Below are 15,721 nucleotides of genomic sequence, written 5' to 3'. Positions count from 1 at the left end.
ACTTTGAAATCAGCTTGCTAGTTTCATAAAAAGATCTGACAGATATTGACTTATATTTCATTGAATTTATAGATTAATTTTGGGAGAACTGACTGAACTTACTGCATTACTACATTATTTAGAAAACAATATTACTACATTTTATAATAGAGATTTTTAACTCTGGGTGTTTCAACTCTACAAATTCTGATTTAATTAGTTTTTTGTGATCCCACTCTGTGCCCAGGGGACAAAACCATTCACATATATGTGTGTGTATATATAACATATAAAGATAAAGAGTATATCCATAACTTAGGTTCTGTACATTTTTCATTAGGCTTATTTCCAACTGGGAATTTTTCTTCTTGTTTCTTGATTACGTTTCTTCTCTATTTATAAATGTTTTTTATTTCTAGAATTTTCATTAGATGGATATTGGTACTTTATATCTTATTTCTAGGTCTAACAAATATACAAATATTTGTTGCTATTAATAACACTACTCCTAAAAGTATTAAAATTTTGTTAGATTTCTAGTCTATACCTTATGCCAAAATGAATTGCAGGTGGATTATTGAACTAAATATAAAAAAATTATACTATAAAAGTATTAGAAGAAAATATGAGAGCTATTCAATTTGTTATTGCCTGTATATAAGAAAGCTATTGATTTTGTACCTGATATTATTTTGATAGTATTTTTCTCAGTTCTCTTAGGATAACCATTTGTCTACATGCAGGGCACTTTTCAATCTTTGGTCACATTTATATCTCATTCCTTTTACTTTTCCCTTTTTAAATAGAACCTATATATAGAACAATGATGGAGGGTCTCTATGGTGGTTGTCTTGTTCTCTGCCTTAATAGGAGCTTTCTAGTTCTTCATTGTTCAATGTAATATTTTTTGTGAGCTTTTCCCTAGGTTACATGATTTTACATCCTTTCTTAGTAATAATGAGCTTTTTTTAAAATCTGAAAATCATGTTGAATTTTATCACATGAATTTTTAGAATACATTGAGAGGAACATAAATCTCTCGATGTAGTTTACTACATCATGAATTTCCTAATACTGATCTGCTTTTGCCTATCTAGGTAAATTGTGTTAGGCTATCATGAAAAATAATATATTATTGAATTTGATTTGCTAACATATTTTTTAGCATTTTAAAGCTATGTTCATATGTTTGTAGGTAACTTTGACCTATGGCTTTACTATTTTTTTTTTTTTTGTCTTGTGCAAACCATATCTTTTTTTTGAAATCAAAACAGATGCTAGCTGGATAAAATGAGTCTATAGTGTGTTCTTGTGTACTTTCAGAGAGGTCTATAATTTAAAGATTATCACTTGCTTCAAGGAATATAAATCCTTATAAAAGTATTTGACCCTGTTGCCTCTTTATTTTACTTATTTTTTTAACTCCCCACCTGAGGATATATTTATTGAGTTTTAGAGAGAGAGAAAGGGAGGATGGGGTGGGAGGGAGAGAGAAACAAGGATTGCACCCCAACGGGGGATCAAACCCACAACCTAGGTATGTGCACTGATTGCAGATCAAACCCATAACCTTTTGGGGTGCAGGACGATGCTCCAACCAACTGAGCCACCCAGCCAGGGCCCTACTGCCTTTTTACAAAAAGGATTTGAGCTTTGCCTACCTTTTAAAATTCTATAACTCTATTAATCTCTTCATTTGTTCACATTTTCTACCTATTCTTGAATCAATTGATTGATTCAAATTTTTTATAGGAAACCCTGCAGTGGCTGAGGTTGCCAGATTTTTATGTAGTAGTATTTTTTATGTAGTAGTATTTTTTATGTAGTAGTATTTAATAAAATCTTCTATCTAGAGTTATGTCCCTGTTCTTGTTGCTAGGTTAAATAATATTTGGAATTGATCTCCTTCTTTCCTGTCCCCCGCCAGCAGCCTGTTTCTACCCCCTCCACTTCTCTTCACTGCACCTCTATCACCTGTGGTTACGCTGCCTGGCGCGTTGGCTGCAGATTATTGTCAGAGACTTTAGAATATATTTCCAAACTATGTGTCATTGTTTCTCTGTTTACTCTTGATTCTTGGGTCCCCTCTCTTCCCCTTTTTGAATTAATTTCTCATTTTTTGCATGGTTAAATCTATTAGAAAAGGCCTGTATGTGAATCTTTCAATGTCTGTGAAAATGCCTTGATTTTGTTTTTCCTCTTCCATGCTAATTTGGAGAGGAATTAGAGTCTAGATTCAAAGTGATCCCACCGCAGAACTTTTATGGTTTTACTCTATTATTTTTAGAGTAGTAGTTAAAATATTGTCAAGGAGAAATTTGATGCTGCTCAGGTACTCCCTCATTGTAGGTAGCCTGTTTCATTCTCTCATGAAGCACTTACGATTTTCTCTTCATGAACTTCTGAATTTTACATCAGAGTAGGTCTTTTGGCAAGTGATGGATATTTTTAATCCATATGTTTCAACCTGGAAATTCTTCTCCTTGTTTCTTGATTACTTTTCTTCTCTATTTATAGATGTTTCCTATTTCTAGAATTTTCATTAGATGGATAATGGCGCTTTGTATCTTTAAAAATATATATTTTCCATCTTTCCCTTTTCATGACATATTCTTAAATAATCCCGCGGCTCAATTTTTCCAGGGCAACAAATTGCTATTTAACTGTGAACTTTCTCCAATTCCATTTATCCAGTGAGTGCTTTACTTTCGGAATCAATTTTTAAAATTTCTAAGTTTTGTTCAACTTTCTTGCATAATAGCTGGTTATTAATTTATGAATATGGTAGCTGCTCTTAGATTTCCAAAGCATGCATTTGATGATAATCCTCTTCTTTTGCTCTATGAACTCTGTTTCCTTTGCTGTTATTTCTTCTTTGTGGGGATTCTGTGCCACTCCTCCATTAAATCATTGACTCTGTTTTGTCTGCTCATCTTTATTTTGTTTGTCCCTCTGTGGCCGCCAGTTTTGATCCCAGCTGCTCACCTGTGGTGCCTGAGGGCTGGGCAGGAGGAGCTGTCTGCTGGGCGGATGCTCTGGCTCTTCTCACTGTGTTTACCGGATCCATGTTACGTGCCCATGAGCCTTGCTCTGGACCCTGAGGTTGATCTCTGCACCCCTGAGCTCCCTTGCTTATTGCCTTCCGGTCGGTCCAGCCCCTGATGAGTCCTGATGAACCCCCCAAATACATCAGAGGCTATTGTTCCCCTAGGAAAAAAAAAGGCATTGACCTGTTGGATAAAAGTAATGAATATTTATCTCTCTCAATGTTAAAGAAGCCCTGCTTCGAATTATCTTGGCTACTCTTCTGACATTCCTTTGTAAGGAAACATGATGATTATCCATAAAAATAGCTAATATTTATTGAGCATTTAGTTTCTAACCTTCATTAATGCTACATAGATTGATTCATTTAACTCTCAACAGTCAGGTGAGGTATTATTATTTTGTATCCTAGGTAACCGAGGAACAAAGAAGTTAAATTATTTTTGCTCAAAATCTTTTAGCAAAGTAAAGATTCCGACTTAAACGCTCTGAGTCCTAGGCCCAAACTCTTAACCACCCAGCTCTATTTTTCTCCCTAATTAACAGATTCATTAATAACGGTCCTTTTTATATATTTAAGCATAATCATTTTTGTCTTAAGATATTCTGACCCTAATAAAGTTAACAGTGCCATGCACTGGGATTTTATGATTTCCCTTTCAGAGCAAGGGGTTCATTCAATGTTCTAGTATAATGCCACATACAAAGAAATGGTATCTTACTTATTTTAACAAAAGTAAGAAATACAAATGGTCTCCTTGTTTAGATACCGGACCACTGACTTGCCCTTCTATTGCCGTCACCAACACTGGGCCTTCGGCTGTTGCGTGGTTACCTAAGAGCACGTAGACAGCCCTTTATCTTGTAGGTGTCTTTTTCCAAAATACACCCAGTATCTGACACCTTGCTCAGGCTAGACTTCCCCAAATATGTATGTTGCAAAATTCTCAGATACCTCACAGATTACATGGGTGGTGAAAAAAGAGGTCTTTGATCATAGAACACACCCCAACAAAAAATGTCCAATATAAACCTCAGCTAGAACATTGTTAAAAACAAAATCGTGAAAAAGGTTTCCTCTCATAATGTTAACCAAAGTGAGGTTGATGGAAAAAAACAGTTCTGGAAACTGGGCTGTAAGCCTGGGCCCCACAGCTCGGCTGGACCGGCACCAGTTTACATGAAGGCTTATATAAATCTTTGGAGGCTGTGCTGGGCAGTCTTGCCATGGTTTTGGTGGTCAGCATCTTAACTCTTTCTTCATGTTTGGGGAACCGTGCATACTGCCCACGTGACAGCCTCCCCGTACAGAAGCTGAAAATTCATATCACTGCCTCCCCCCACCCCACCCCCTGCCTCTGACGCTCCCTCTACACCTGGGAAGAAAAGCTGATCATGTGAGTTCTTGTGGCCAATCAGATGCTCTGGCTGGGATTGTGCCCCTGGACTGAGTGACAGAGCTTTATTTTTTACCACACTTACCACGACATTTATGGGTTCGTTTATTGTATTTCCCTAAATGAATTGTAAGGTTCTGTGAGGGCAGTACATTTTGTCCACTGCTGTATTCCTATTACCTAAAATAATGCCTGGCTTATGCAAGGAATGCAATATGTTTCTTGAATGAATGAATACATGGATGGATAGATGGATACATGTGCAAAGAAAGGCTAATTTACTATTCCCTTTCCCAGATTATCCTGCATTATAAAGAAGTTCATTCTTCGTCCAATCCTTGTTTTTGAGAGAAAGACATGATGGGGCAAAACAAGGGCATTTCACTGTTTTGTGGAAGGATGAATTCATTCCTTCTACTCTGCAGCCTGTTTTCCCCTGCAAGTCCTTCCACTGGCAACGCATAACTGAGGCAGATATTTCTAACCGGCGAGGCTATCCCCATTTTGATGACTGCAACTTTCAAGTCCCAAGAAGAAAATACTACAACATGGTCCAAACATGTCAGATTGTCAGCCACTGCAGATCAGACACATTACCCAGACAGTCACCATCATAGCTGTCCTCCACTTTTATTTGTACGTATGTATGTGTTTGTGCAGATTCAGGTCTGTACAATTTCATTACGTGCATAGGTCCATGTATCCGCCATTACAGTCAGGTCGGTGCACAGTGCTGTCATCACGAGGACCCTTCACGCTGCCCTGCAGCAGCCACGCCCACCTCCCCCCCATCCTCCAGCCCCCAGTCTCCAATTCCTGGTAACCACTAATCTGTCCTTCATTTCTAAGCGTTGTCTTTTCAAAAATCTTATATAAATGGAAGCATGCAGTATGCTGCCTTTTGACTCTAAAAATTCAGCCTAGTTGCCGGGAGATTCATTGAGGTTGTGTGTATCAATAATTCATTCCTTTTTATTGCTAAGTAGTGTTCCATGGTATAGACTGCACCAGAGTTTGTTCAGCCATTCATCTATCGAAAGACGTCTGGGTTGTTTCCAGATTTTAGTTATGACGCATAAAGCTTTTATGAACATTCATGTAAAGGTTTTCATAGAGTTTCACTGTGTGTGATCATAAATTTTCACTTCTCTAGGATAAATACCCAAGCGTGCAATTGCTGGGTCATATGGTAATAATATGTTTAGTTTTTATAACAAACTGCCAAACTGTTTTCCAGGGTGGCAGTCCTGTCGTGCATGCCCACTGGCAATGTCTGAGGCATCGTTTGTCCACATCCTTGCCAGCATTTGGTGTGTTGCAATTTTGGACCCTGCCATTCTTTTTTATTTTTTTCTCCCCAATTGGCCTATTTATTTGGAGTTGGTTTTTCATATGAGAAAACTTCATTTCCATTTTATTTATTCTTACTAAACCTTTTAGAAAATGACAAAGGAGAGTGTGTATACAAATTGAACCTAAAAGTATAACTACAATTCTTTATGCATCTTGAGCATAAAAGCAGCTTGCAAAACAGGGATAATACAGACATGAGACATAGAGGGTAATTAATAGTGATAAATATGAAGTTTCATAAAATTTAGTGATGTATGCCCAGTGGGGATGCTTTTTATTTTACAGTAGATAGCCCCTGAAGTTTTGACTTGCATTTCCTGATGATTAGTCATGTTCAGCATCTTTTCATGTATTTACTGACCATTTGAATGTCCTCTTTGGAAAAATATCTATTCAGATCCTGAGCTCATTTTTTTAAAATTAGATAGCTTTTTCTTCACTGTTGAGTTGTGAGTTCTTTATCTATTTTGGATATTAGTCTCTTGTCAGGTATATGATTTGCAAATATTTTCTACTGTTCATTAGGTTGTCTTTTCATTTTGTTGATGGTTTATGTTTTGCTTTTTTTTTTTTTTTTGCTCTACCCCCCTCCCCAACCCCCCCAAGTTGATTGATTTTGGAGAGAGGGGAAGGGAGGGAGTGAGAGAGAGGGAGAGAAACACTGATGTGGGAGAGAAACATATATCAGTTGCCATGAGTACATGCCCTGACCAGGGACCAAACCTGTGACCTTTCGGTTTATAGGATAGTGCTCCAACCAGCTGAGCCACACTGGCCTCACTTGTTGGATTTTTACATGTGTTACCTTTGCTTTCAATGTCAAATCCAACAAATCATCTCCAAGGCTCACCTTTGTCAAGGAGCTTACCACCTATATTTTCTTTTATGAGTTTTTATATTTCACACCTTACATTCAAGTTTTTAATCCATTTTGAGGATTAAAATCCACTTTGAGGGGATTTTTGTGTATGGTTTAAGATCGAGGGCCAGTTGCATTCGTTTGCTGTCCACATGGTTGTCCAGGTTTCCCAGCACCGTTTACTGAGGAAATTGTCCTTTCCCCACTGGGCATTCCTGATCTCTTTGTTGTAAGTTAATGGACCGTAGTGGTTAGACCGCTGTCCTGTACACCTGAAACTAAGACAAAATAATACGGAAAGTAATCAGTAATTGCAAAATAAAAAGGTAAAAAGGCCTCCCCCCAATTAAGTAATTGACCATATAGGCATGGGTTTGTTTCTGGGCTATTTTATTCCATGGATCTGTGTGTCTGTTTTTATGTCTCCGCCACGCTAGTTTGATCGCTATAGCTTTGTAATATAATTTGAAATCTGTAGGCCTGTCTACATGTGAAGCCCAAAGCCTGCTTCAGGCTGAAGCTAAAGGACAAGCAAACAGGTCTTTTTGACAGGACAGGAGTGTGTCTCAATGGACTGGCTGTGACCTGGAGGAAGTAGCAGCCCAAGAGCTGTCTGAGAGTTACGGTCCCGTGGGACCCAGAGACGAACGTCCTCCGGCCACCAGAGACAGACAAGACGATCAGGGGGCATCCTCTGGACGGCAGCTGCCAGGACGGCGCACCAGGTGCATGGACAGGGCCTTGCAGGGACCTATCAGCGCTCCGGGCGCGCAGAGCGCGCGGAGGCAGCACCTGCGGGAGGACCGCGCGCTTGCGCCCTGACGCTCGGCGAGGCCCCGCCAGACTGCAGGTGTGTTCAGTCAGAGGCTGCGCCTCAGGCACAGCCGCGGTTTGAAGCTAACGGGCCTTGTTCCCAGAAACGCTGGGCTGTGGCGACTGGGGCCTCCCCCGCCCCGTGCCCTGCAGGGGCGTGGCCGTTTGCGAACTCTTTCTCCGCGGGCTCCAGTCCTGTGGGACCCTCAAGGGAAAGGCTCAGGGGCTCTCAGAGCCAGGTGGTGGAGAGGTGTCGCCGGGCGGCGGACGGCTGTCAAAACCGCCACGCGGGAGAGGCCAGTGTTGTGGGGCACGCAGAGAACCTACGGTCAAGCAAGGAAGATGACGCACCGGAGGGAGCCGGGTGGAGCGAGCGGGAAGGTGGCACCTGCGGCCTCGTCCCATGGAGCAGCGCGCAGGCCCCGAACGTGCGGCCCCCTGGGTGCCTGCCCCGCAGGGCCGCGCTCCTGGCCTGGCTGCCAGCCTCGCCCCTGCTGCATCTTCGGTCCTCGGTCCTCAGTCCACCATCCTCCGTCCTCCGTGGGCCGGGCCAGGTGAGTCTTTGTGCGCTCGGGGCTCCAGTGGCTCAGCTTGTGCGTCTTGCCATTGGCTTTCAAAGCTGGTTTGGGGGCTTGGCCCTCAGGTGCAGGTCTTAAAAGTTGTGGGGACGACAGCGGGGGGTTCACACCCTTCGTTGCTCAAGGAGCAGCTCCGGGCCTGCGTTTCCTCCCGAGCGCGGGCCGTGGCGTCGCAGGCTCGTGGCGAGGTGGCGTCACAGCCTCTCCTTCCGCTTTGCGGGTGGGTCTCTCTCGTCCGCCGCCCAAGTCGAAGGAGCCCAGGGGTCACCGGCCAGTATTTAGGAGTTTTGTTGTTGTTGTTTGTTTTTTGTATTTTTTTTAGAGGACGTTGTTCCCTGTGCACCTGTAGACTTGGTGTGCGAGGGGGTGAGCTCAGGAGCCTCTTGCAGGGTCGCCGTCTTGAACTGGGCCACCCCCGCCCCGCAGCATATTGCGTTTTTCAAGGTTCCCAGGATTTTCAGCGGCACCATCCTAGCGGCTGAAGAGAAGTGGCTGTTACCTGCGCGTCAGCCTGCAAAGGTTCATGACAGAGCGCATCTACCCCTAAGCTTTCCCTTGGAGACGTTTTTGGATGTGACCTCTGTGGGTTTATTTGAACTCACTTTTGAACCCATTTGTGATATTCGGGCAATGAATTTCGTTAGGTTCCTGCTACTAAGGGGCCTGTTCCCCACCGTGAGAGCCACTGCAGCCTCCTCGCATTGAGAACGCACTATTGGGTTGGCCAAAAACTCGTTATGTTTTTTTCCCTACGTAGTTAGTTGTCTTTAACTTCATTCAAAACAATTTTGTTAGATTGTACTGACAGATGTCATATTGGTGTGCATTAAAAAATACTTATCGAAATTGGTGAATTTCTGTGCAGCCATTTTCATATTGAAGATGGAAGAAGATAGGCAACATTTTTGGCGAATTATGCTTTATTGTTTCGAGAAAGGTAAAAATGCACCTGAAATGCAAAATATTTGTGCAGTGTATGGAGAAGCTAATATGACTGATTGAATGTGTCCAAAGAGGTTTGTGAAGTTTCTTGGTACTATCGATATTTTGGCCAAATAATTCTTTGCTGTGGGGCTGTGTTGTGCATTGGAAGATGTTTATTTAGAAGCACCCTTGGCCTCTACTCACCAGAAGCCAAGAGTGGGAGACAGCTGACATACTCAAAATATCAAATCAATAAAGTTATTGGTGAAAACGAAAGATGTCTTTTATTTTTGGAAAAAAACCATACAGACTTTTTGCCCAACCCAGTACGTACCAAGCTGCAGGTGGCTGATGTATGGTCCCCAGAGCTGTGTGCATCCTAATCCTAGAACCTGTGAACATCACCTTGCATGGCAAAAAGGACTTCACAAGTGTGATTAATTTATGGTGTTTGGGATGTGGCGGTTATCCTGGATGAGGTGGGTGGGCTCAATGTAATCACGAGGGTACTTATAAATGAAAGAGGGGAGAGGGTGGGGGGGGGGGGAGGATTTGAAGATGCTGTAGTGCTGGCTTTGGAGAAGGAGGAAGGGTCGTACATCCAGGGAAGACAGGCAGCCTCCGGATGCTGGAAAAGGCAAGGACACATGCTCCTCCCAGAGCCACTGGAAGGAATGCAGTCCTGATAACCTCTTGATTTTAGCCCAGTGAGACTCAGTTTGGACTGGATCTTCAGAATTGTAAGATGGTGCCCCTGTGGTGTGTTTAAGCAACTATGTTTGTGGTGATTTGCTTTAGCAGCCAAAGAAAACTAATACATGGGCATAGTGTTTTTTATATACATAATCTAAAGTTAATCCTTTCTTTACACTCTCTTGTAGATATTGTTTTGTATTTGCAGAAAAAGTTTCAGTATATTGGGACTCAATGCTAATGTCCTTGTGTTTATTTTGTGCCCAGTCTTTGTGGATTTGGTAGCATCCAAACGTGTATCTCCTTTTGCCTTTCCAGATCGGAAATTTGTGTTTTCCTTTATAACTGATGGAAACCTCTCTATTTTCTTGAGCAATTTTTTTGTCCTTCTTTGAACATTCTGTAACTCATTATTCATTTCTTGGGGGACAAGAACTACCCTAAGCTCTTTTCAGATTGCCCCTTCAGTATTCAGTTAGCATTAATTTATAAGTAAATTGAAGAGGAAAGGAAAGGAAAGGAATTTAGGTTTGTAGAACCGCACCTTATGCCAGGTGCTCCCCATATGGGCTCCCACTTGAACTTTATAGGACCCTTAAGTTGTGTGTGTCATAGCTCACTTCATGGACAAGAAACTGGAGGCTCAGAGTTGGACAGCGGTTCGGGATCAGACAAGTTTTACATGTAGGAGTTTGAATTTGATGCCTCATCAAATACCTCATCACAAGTTTGACCATGTTTCTGAGGTTGTGGAGGGAAACTCCCAAGAACGCAGTCCACAGAAGGGATGAGGGGAGGAGGCAGCCAGGCGCACTGTGCCGGTGCAGGGCGGCGCTGTGAGCTGACTCGGAGGCTGATGAAGTAGGTCTCTATGGGTGGAGCCAGACTAACTGTTATCTGTTCTCCTGGACCTTTTGGCAGGTGAGACCCAGGACGGTGACGCTGGGAGGGGAAGGAATGGAGAGAAGGATTCCTGGCCTATATCAGGGTGTGGGTTATAAACCATGGAAATAAACTACTATTTTTTTTTCTTGCCTAGCAACATAGGCACCTCATACAATATACTGGGGGTGGGGTGGGAAGGACTTCAGAACAGTAGATGTACCTAAGTCCCAGGAACTTCTTGTTTGAATTGTTTTTACTGGATTTTGAAAATGAACCACAGTGTGGAGCCAATTTTTTTTTTTTGAGGTTATCTAGTTCAAGGTCCTGACTCTTTGGGAAGAACTTGATTCAGAGGGTTCAGAGTCTTGTCATTTGGCCTCTGGTCCAATCTTGTCCTCACTTATACCTGTCACATTCCTGATATGTGGGCCAGAGGTTTTTGGGTCAATGTGTCCTCTCCATTTCTTTATTGAGGTCAATGTGATTGCCCAGGGGACTGATGATGTAATCTCTTGAGAGAAAGAGGAGGCTGCTTCCTCCTCTGGGAGGTCTCCCTGGATTGCACCTTGACATCCCCCGAGTTCCCAGACTCAGCAGCTGAGGTGGCACAGTGTGTTATTCTTTTGATTAAAATACGAATCTGAAAGTGCAGATCCTTCATTTGAAGCAAACGAAAGCAAATTTAAAATATTCTCCCCTTAAAGGAAAAACTAGCATACAGTTTTTAAGGTGGCAATGTTAAGTCAGAAAGTTTTAAAGAATTGCCATTGGCACTTAAGAATTTGGGCCATTTTAAAAGCTTAAACTAGGAATTAATGACTTTGAAGTCTTTGTTTGGCTAAGAAGAGATACACTTTTTCAGTCATCTCCTTGAAATGGAGCCCAGGCCACCATTCTGAACTTGAAGAGTCACAGATCTGAAACCTGGAAGGGGTTGGGCAGGCTTAGAGAAGAGGACATGGGGCGATGACGCTCTGTGTGACACTGTGGCACTCACGCCTTGGCCCTCACGTAGAGCTACACTCAAATATTGTATTTCTGAGTAGGTGAGTTGACCCTGTAAGAGGCGAATTTCTGAAGAAGGAATATTCACGACCTCTCATGGGGACTCGAGTGGCTGTCAAAGCCTTCCTTGGACCTCGCCCAGCATCCTAGTCTCGAATCCTCTAATAGGGTGCGTTCCCAGGGAGTGCTGCATTGGATGGGTGATTGTTCTGCAGTAGCTCTGGGTCTGCAGCTGGTTAGGCAGGGGAGGGGGTGCGGCAAAGCCAGGCATTCCTTGGGAATTTTATTCCTTCCCACTTCTTCCTGGTCTCCTCTCTGCAAAGTTCTCTTCCAGGCTGTCTCTGGGCTCCCCTTGATGCTGCTTTTTTTCTTTTCTGTTTCTAAGAGGAGCCTCACAGTATGTTAAAGCCACCTTCTCTGGACCCTGCCTGGTTCTTGGCCTTGGGGGTCCTTTTCTGTTGGGGTCTTTTGGACAAATTGGAGACCCTCAGCTGAGCGTCATGCTCCAGGCCCTTCCTGACTGGTCAGGGCGAGGAGCCCAGTGCTCTGGGTTTCAAGAAAGTCACTCTTGGGCTCCTGTTCGTCTTCTTCACATCCACATCTACCCACTGGCTTCCAGGTAGTCTCAGGGACCCGGTCCCTCCCTTGGGAGTCTGCTGGACACTCTGTCCCCCATTCCTGTTTGGACTGGCCCTTCTGCTTGCCCTCGCCAGGCCCCCCCAGGGGCTGGGCCCTGGCGCCTGAACCACAGTCTGCTGGCAGGAGCCCCGCTCTCTGCCATACTTCTCTGTCTGGCTGTCTTTCTGCCCATTTCCTGGACTAGTTCCCGCTCCTGGTTCAGCGCACTTGTTGGAAAACGTTATGGTTCGCCACGCTGACAAATGCGCCTGCTTCTCTGGCGTGTCCCCGTGCTGTCTGCCTCCCCGGATGACAGTTGGTTGCTTGTTGCCAGCCCCCTCCGACACTGCGCTGCTTGCGGAACTGGACCCTGAGGCCGGGTCTGCCCCCTCCCTGCCCCAGTGAGTCCTTCAGGTTCCGCGTTGGGCCCCCGCACGTCTCTTTCATCCCATTGCAGCTAATCGGCCTTTGTCTATGCATTTCCTATCCCCAAATCTCACATTTGTCTGGATTAAAATTTCCCTACCATATAATTTCTCTTTCCCAGTTTTGCTAATCTGCCTTCTCCTGTGTGGTCTCTCTCTACTGGCGTATGTTTAGAGGCAGTGCGAGGTGTAATTATCGGTGATTGTCCCTACCTGGTAATTGCTCCTGTCTCCACTGCTCTGTTACGAAAGTGCCACCCAGGGATCCTCGCGGCCACCTCACTGACAAAGCTGTTGGCTGCATCTCAGCCCTCCTCCTCTCTTCATTAATCTCTTTCCAACACTTGGCAAGGCTGGCCGCCCATTCTTTCTTAAAACACCTTCTTGCCTGGCCTTTGGTGGGAATTTGTTCTCCCCATCCTCTCTCTGGCACCCAAGATTGCGACTGCCTTTGCTGATGTTTCCTGAGCCTTCCACCTCTTCCTCCCATCCTGGGGGTCCTCACTGTGTCTCCTAGGACCTCTGCCTTGGCTCTCTCAGTGAAGTCACAGGCAGCTCTGAGCAGGTAACCCACACCCCTACAGTCCCCGCCTCAGTGCCTGCCGCGTCAGCACTGGACTGGGACAACTCTTCCACGCTACTGCTTCCTTTCTGCTATTACATTCCCCTTGTTATCCCTCCACTCCATGGACAATGAGCCTTGTTTTCCCCTTCAAACAACAGCATTCTAACGATACATCCCAGAGGGTTGCTGCTGCCTTTATTCTTTCCTTGTGGGAAAACAAGGAAAACCTGCACGTTCAGGTGTTGCTCTGCAGCAAGAAGCCAGCCTCCTGGACTCTGAATTGGTGGTGGTTCACTGTGTGCAAGGCATCCTGGGAAGACACATGCACAAACATTCACACGCACGCACAGGAATAGACCAGGTGAGGAGAGAGATGGGTTCCTGGTTCTTGTGGCGCTTTCTCTTGGCTTCCCGTTGTCCATTTTGGTGCTTGTCCCTGGGTCTCGATCTCGTTGGTCGGCTATCCCCTCAGGTGCCCAACACACTGGCACACACACATCTGTGCCAGAGCGACTGATGGAGGGCGCAATGGTTGGGACACACTCCCGAAGAAAATACTGAACTTCAAAAAGAAGTGATCTCGCTGTAATCTCTGACACTAAATGAACAAACAAAAGTGGTATTTTTGGCATTATTTTTTTTCTTGGTTAGCTTGCCTTTTACAATGAAAGCAACTCAAATTCTGAAAGTTGTCTCATACTAATCACTCTCATAAACCCTTAGACCTAAGTCCCTAGCATAAAGCTGGTAAGTGGGAGATAAGAATGATAATATGTCTAACGTGTTTGGCATCTCCTGCGAGCCACAGGACACCCCTGTGTTGAGTAGGCCCCATCCCCACCTTTTGCAGATAAAGAGGTGGAAAAGCGAGATGTCTTCATGTTGCTCATTATCACAGCTGGTGCTGGAAGACAGGTGTGCTCTTTCCTAGGCCAGTGTGTCTACCCTGTTGTCACCATTGCTGTTCGCTGTGCGTACTCTACATAGTCAACCTGTTGGAGACAGTTAAACAGATGGTGGGATCAATCTGTCTCTTGGCAAAAATTTAAGCATTCGAGGGGCCTCTCGCTGGCCCATGAGAGCTGATGGTGTCGAGCTCTTCCCGACCACACACTGGTAGCTTGAAATCGGCCACGTGGGGAATATGTGTGCTGTGGAAACTGGCAAACCCTACACATCAGGCCTCTCCTCGCCTTTTCCCTTAGCTAAGCTGCCGCATCCTGGAGGGAGATCACAGAAGCAGCGTCCTCTGAGCTGCCCTTTGGAGAAGCCCGGCACCTTTCAGGGAGCCCTTGGCACTTGCATCTCAGGAAGAGTGTGACTTTGTTAACTGTGGAATTGAAAAGAGGTTTGTTTTAGTGTAGATGACCCATATTCTTGTTTCTGTGGGTGCTGGTCCTCGGGAACCTTTCTCCCCTCTACTCACAGGCTTGGTTCCCTCGTGGCAGCCGACGTTTGGTTCCTCGGATGCTGGGAAGCTGCCTGCGGACCCCTCCCTGGGCACCGTCCCCTCTGCTGGGCTGGTCCCCGAGCAGCCACGTGCGTGTGGTGCCCTGTGGGACAGTCCTCTCATCACCTGGTCTGCACGTCACACAAGGTGACAGAAGCAGCACTGCCTTGCCTCAACGCCTTGGATGTCTTCAGGGACAGACAAGCTGTGTTTGCAGTAGTCTCCCGAGAGGACAGGCCGGGCCCCGAGGGCTGCTCAGAGTCACTTCTCCGCTGACGCCTGAGGGTGGCGTGTCAGGCTGCCTTCGTTCAGGAAGCTCTTGGGTTGATCATTAACATAGGTTCCTGGTGACCGCAGCTCAACCCCCCAATCCTTTAGTCATGCCCAGATGTCCCACTCTTTGCCGGGACCCAAGGTCAGAAAAAAAGGAGTACGATTAATTGTTTTCTGTGCAGAGGAAGATGTGAGCCATAGGGTTAGATGCCATCCCAGCTGGCGATATAACTAGAGGCCTTGTTTGGCAGTGAGCTGTTTAAGTAAACACCGCTGCCCGCACGTGTGGCGGCGGGAGCTTCTGTGGAGGAGATGCGCCAGGCGGAGAAGTCCCAGGAAAGGATGCCCTGTTCCACTGCAAACAGAGCCACAGTTTGCCTGAATTCTCTGGATGTTTGTGCAGGGCATTAGCTCATAATTTGGGCCCCAGTTCTGTTTGTTACACTTCTTACACGTTTGTCTTCCTCCCCTTGCCTGCTGGCAAAACCTCTCTGGTTGGGATGGTAAAGTTCTTGTGGGACAGGCCGGCTCCAGTTTGACTTGGTCGGAAGCTGACATTTAGGTCAAGCACTAGAGTCACATTCTTGCAAAAATGTAATCTTAGAAGGTCTGAGGCTAGAAATATGAGTCCTTAGCAAAGCAAGAAGGAAATTAGTCTCTCCTGCAGGTGTTTTGTCCTCAGCATGGTGCCTGTTGTCACAGCCGTACGTCAGTGGGGAAGGAGTCCTTTCCCCTGTGCTGCATGTTCCAGGCCACAGGAGATCCTTGCATCAATGTCTACGCGGCCGCGGGGTGACCACCTGGTGGCTGGCTCTTTCTTCACTGTGTCAACAAAGTGATGTGGGGAAAGAGGGAGTCT

The sequence above is a fragment of the Pteronotus mesoamericanus genome, unplaced genomic scaffold (assembly GCF_021234165.1).
Source record: "Pteronotus mesoamericanus isolate MK-2021 breed Mesoamerican mustached bat unplaced genomic scaffold, CSHL_Meso_final contig_116, whole genome shotgun sequence".
Classification (NCBI taxonomy): Eukaryota; Metazoa; Chordata; class Mammalia; order Chiroptera; family Mormoopidae; genus Pteronotus; species Pteronotus mesoamericanus.
This window is presented reverse-complemented; position numbering follows the sequence as displayed.